We start from the raw sequence: 5,315 nt of genomic DNA on the forward strand, positions 1-5,315 counted from the left end.
ACTAAAAGAAACTATGACTCCTTGGAGAAATGCTTGATTCTGGGTCTGGGTCAGGAAAAGCTCAGGTGAGCTTGGGACTTCCTGTTCTGCCCAAAGGAGAGGAAGCTCCCAAAGACGTCTGAGGACACGCCAAAGGGACACAGCAGCCGTTCTAAAGGGTGCCCACTGCCTAAAGACGCGATGCGTTGAGCAGCCAAAAAAGAATAATGACTACAGTTGTTGAAACATGTGGAAAATATAAAAAATCCATGAGTTCATTGCTTTTTTTCCGTAAAAGCACCAAATGGCAGATGCCGCCGGTGCTACGGGAGGCCCCGGGGGCCCTGGAATGGGAGGCCGCAATGGCTTCCGCGCAGGCTTCTGCAGCGGGGGCCGGGGCCGGGGTCGGGGCCGGGGTCGCGGTCGGGGCCGGGGCCGAGGCTGCGGAGCTCGCGGAGGCAAGGCCAGGGACAAGGAGTGGCTCCCCGTCACCAAGCTGGGCCGCCTGGTCAGGGACGTGAAGATCAAGTCCCTGGAGGAGATCTATCTCTTTTCTTTGCCCATCAAGGAATCTGAGATCACTGACTTTTTCTTGGGGTCATCCGTCATGGGGGAGGTTTTGAAGATCATGCCTGTGCAAAAGCAGCCCCGTGCTGGCCAGCGGACCAGGTTCAAGGCATTTGTCGCCATAGGGATTAGAATGGACGTGTTGGTTTGGGTGTGACGTGCTCTAAGGAGGTAGCCATTGCTATCAGTGGGGCCATCATTCTGGCCAAGCTCTCCATCGTCCCCGTGCGACGAGGCTACTGGGGGAACAAGACTGGCAAGCCCCGTACCGTCCCCTGCAAGGTGACTGGCCGCTGAGGCTCTGTGCTGGTGCGCCTCATCCCTGCCCCCAGGGGCACTGGCATCGTCTCAGCCCCTGTGCCCAAGAAGCTACTGATGGTGGCTGGAATTGACGACTGCTACACCTCTGCCAGGGGCTGCACTGCCACGCTGGGCAACTTGGCCAAGGCCACTTTTGATGCCATTTCCAAGACCTACAGTTATCTCACTCCTGATCTCTGGAAAGAGACGGTGTTCACCAAGTCTCCATATCAGGAATTCACTGACCATCTTGTAAAGACCCGCACCAGAGTTTCCCTGCAGAGGACTCAGGCTCCAGCTGTAGCCACCACATAGTTTTCTATAGGAAAAATAAAGTGAATGAAGCTAGTTTAAAAAAAAAGATCCATGAGTTCATAAAGAACGAATAAAAGAAGAGAGCCAAAGGAAAAAAGAACCTCAAAACTCATCTGTCACCTTTGGAAGTCACTGCTGTACCAGGCTGATACTCTGATAATCATCATTTAAGGAAAGAATTAAGGATTTATCCTACCTTACCTGTATAGTTTCCTACATAAATTGTATTTTAGAGTGCCCAAATTGCCTGAATTGATGAAGAGTGATTATTTTTTCTTTTCCATTATAGTTTATTCCAAGTTATTGAATATAGTTCCCTGTGCTATACAGTAGGACCTTGTTGTTGATCTATTTTAGATATAGTAGTTTGTATCTGCTAATCCCAAACTCCTAATTTATCCTCCTCCCCCCTCAACCACTTTCCCCTTTGGTAACCATAAGTTTGTTTTCTATGTCTGTGAGTCTGTTTCCATTTTGGAAATAAGTTCATTTACATCAGTTTTAAGATTCCACATGTAAGTGATATCATGATATTTGTCTTTTTCTGCCTGACTTCCTTCACATAGTATGATCATCTCTAGGTCCATCCATGTTGCTGCAAATGGCATTATTTCATTCTTTTTTTATGGCTGAGTAATATTCCATTTTATCTATATCTGTATCTATATACCACATCTTCTTCATCCATTCATCTGCTGATGGATATGTAAACTGTTTCCATGTCTTGACTATTGTAAATAGTGCTGCTGTAAACATTGGGGTGTATGCATCTTTTCAAATTAGCATTTTCTTTGGATACATGCCCAGGAGTGGGATTGCAGGATCATATGGCAACTCCATTTTTAGTTTTTTAAGGAGCCTCCGTACTGTTTTCCATAGTGGCTGTACCAATCTACGTTCCCACCAACAGTGTAGGAGGATTCCCTTTTCTCCACATCCTCTTCAGCATTTGTTATTTGTAGATTTTTTTTAACATCTTTATTGGAGTATAATTGCTTTACAACGTTGTGTTAATTCCTGCTTGTAGATCCCTTAATGATGGCCATTCTGACTGGTGTGAGTTGGTACCTCATTGTAGTTTTGATTTGCATTTCTCTAATAATTAGCAATGTTGAGCATCTTTTCATGTGCCCATTGGCCATCTGGATGTTTTCTTTGGAGAAATATCTATTCAGGTCTTCTACCCATTTTTCGACTGGACTGTTTGATTTTTTGTTATTGAGTTGTATGAGCTGTTTGTATATTTTGGAAATTAAGCTCTTGTCAGTTGCATCATTTGCAAATATTTTCTCCCATTCTGTAGGTTGTCTTTTCATTTTGTTTATGATTTCCTTTGCTGTGCAAAAGCTTATAAGTTTGATTAGGCCCAATTTGTTTATTTTTGCTTTAATTTCTATTGCCTTTGGAGATTGACCTAAGAAAACGTTGGTATGATTTATGTCAGAGAATGTTTTGCCTATGTTCTCTTCGAGGAGTTTTATGGTGTCATGTCTATATTTAAGTCTTTAAGACATTTTGTGTTTATCTTTGTGTAGAGTGTGAGGGTGTGTTCTAACTCCATTGATTTACATGTGGCTGTCCAGCTTTCCCAACACCACTTGCTGAAGAGACTGTCTTTTCTCCATTGTATGTTCTTGCCTCCTATGTCCAAAATTAATTGACTGTAGGTGTGTGGGTTTATTTCTGGGCTCTTATTCTGTTCCATTGGTCCATATGTCTGTTTTTGTGCCAATACACAAATGTGTCTTTATTACTGTAGCTTTGTGGTATTGTCTGGAAGGGTTATGCCTCTAGCTTTGTTCTTTTTCCTAAGGATTGCTTTGACAATTCTGGGTCTTTTGTGGTTTCATATACATTTTAGGATTATTTGCTCTATTTCTGTGAAAAATGTCATGGGTAATTTAATAGGGCTCACATTAAATCTGTAGGTTGCTTTGGGTAATATGGCCATTTTAACAATATTAATTCTTCCAATCCAAGAGCATGGGATATCTTTCCATTTCTTTGAATCATCTCCAATTTCCTTTATCAATGTTTAATAGTTCTCAGCATATAAGTCTTTCACCTCCTTGGTCAGATTTATTCCTATGTATTCTGTTTTTTTTGAGGGGGGGATGTGATTTTAAAACGGATTGTTTTTATGCATGCGCAGGACTGCAAGGACTCCACCCCCTCCCTGCAGACCAGAATCCTATAAAGAAGCCCCACCCATGGCCTGTCAGGAAGAGCGTGTCCTCGAGAGCTCAAGCTTGCACTACTCCATTCTTTGATCGAAAAATAAAGCTTTCCTTTGCTTCTGCACTGAAAAAAAAAAAAAAAGGATTGTTTTTACTTTCCCCTTCTGATGTTTCATTGTTAGCATAAAGAAGTGCAACAGATTTCTGTATGTTAATCCTGTATCCTGCTACCTTGCTGAAGTCATTTATCAGTTCTAGTAGCTCTTGTGTGTAGTCTTTAGGCTTTTCTGTATAGTGTCATGTCATCTGCATGTAGTGACAATTTTACCTCTTCCCTTCCGATTTGTTTTTATTTATTTTTTATTGAAGTATAGTTGATTTACAACGTTATGTTAATTTCTGCTGTAGAACAAAGTGACTCAGTAATACACATATACACATTCTTTTTTATGTTCTTTTCCATTATGGTTTATCCCAGGATATTGAATATAGTTCCCTGTGCTATACAGTAGGACCTTGTTGTTTATCCATTCAATATGTAATAGTTTGCATCTACTAACCCCAAATTCCCAGTCCATTCCTCTCTAAACCCCACTCCTCCTTGGCAGTCACAATCCTGTTCTCTATGTCTGTGAGTCTGATTCTGTTTCATAGGTAAGTTCATTTGTGTCATATTTTAGATTCCACATGTAAATGATATCATATGGTATTTGTCTTTCTCTTTCTGACTTATTTCACTTGGTATGATCATCTCTAGGTCCATCCATGTAGATGCAAATGGCATTATTTCATTCTTTTTTATGGCTGAGTAATTTTCCATTGTATATATATACCACATCTTCTTTATCCCTTCATCTGTCAATAGACATTTAGATTGTTTCCATATCTTGGCTATTGTGAATAGTGCTGCTATGAATGTAGGGTGCATGTATCTTTTTGAATTAGTTTTGTCTGGTTATATGCCCAGGAGTGTGATTGTTGGATCATAGGGCAACTCTATTTTTACTTTTTTAGGGAACTTCCATACCGTTCTCCATAGTGGCTGTATCAATTTACATTCCCACCAACAGTGTAGGAGGGTTCCCTTTTTTCCACACCCTCTCCATCATTAGTTATTTGTAGACTATTTATTTATTTATTTATAACATCTTTATTGGAGTATAATTGCTTTACAGTGGTGTGTTAGTTTCTGCTTTATAACAAAGTGAATCAGTTATACATATACATATGTTCCCATATCTCTTCCCTCTTGCATCTCCCTCCCTCCCACCCTCCCTCTTCCACCCCTCTAGGTGGTCACAAAGCACCGAGCTGATCTCCCTGTGCTATGTGGCTGCTTCCCACTAGCTATCTGTTTTACGTTTGGTAGTGTATATATGTCCATGCCACTCTCTCACTTTGTCACAGCTTACCCTTCCCCCTCCCCATATCCTCAAGTCCATTCTCTAGTAGGTCTGTGTCTTTATTCCTGTCTCACCCCTAGGTTCTTCATGACCTTTATTTTTTTTTTTCTCTTAGATTCCATATATATGTGTTAGCATATGGTATTTGTTTTCTCTTTCTGACTTACTTCACCCTGTATGACAGACTCTCGGTCCATCCACCTCACTACAAATAACTCAGTTTTGATTCTTTTTATGGCTGAGTAATATTCCATTGTATATATGTGCCACATCTTCTTTATCCATTCATCTGTTGATGGACACTTAGGTTGCTTCCATGTCCTGGCTATTGTAAATAGAGCTGCAATGAACATTTTGGTACATGACTCTTTTTGAATTATAGTTTTCTCAGGGTATATGCCCAGTAGTGGGATTGCTGGGTCGTATGGTAGTTCTATTTTTAGTTTTTTAAGAAACCTCCATACTGTTCTCCATACTGGCTGTATCAATTTACATTCCCACCAACAGTGTAGGAGGGTTCCCTTTTCTCCATGCCCTCTCCATCATTTGTTATTTGTAGACTTTTTAATGATGG

General features: G+C 41.0%; 1 pseudogene across 1 annotated transcript; it reads left to right on the plus strand.

Annotated features, from left to right (window-relative positions):
• Positions 1 to 283: 283 nt before the first annotated feature.
• LOC309821648 (small ribosomal subunit protein uS5-like) lies at positions 284 to 1,207 on the plus strand (annotated as a pseudogene). Its single transcript has one exon. The product of its transcript is annotated as a small ribosomal subunit protein uS5-like (transcript).
• The last annotated feature ends 4,108 nt before the right edge of the window (positions 1,208 to 5,315 follow it).

Source organism: Grampus griseus (genome assembly GCF_964374135.1).
Source record: "Grampus griseus genome assembly, chromosome: 4".
Lineage (NCBI taxonomy): Eukaryota > Metazoa > Chordata > Mammalia > Artiodactyla > Delphinidae > Grampus > Grampus griseus.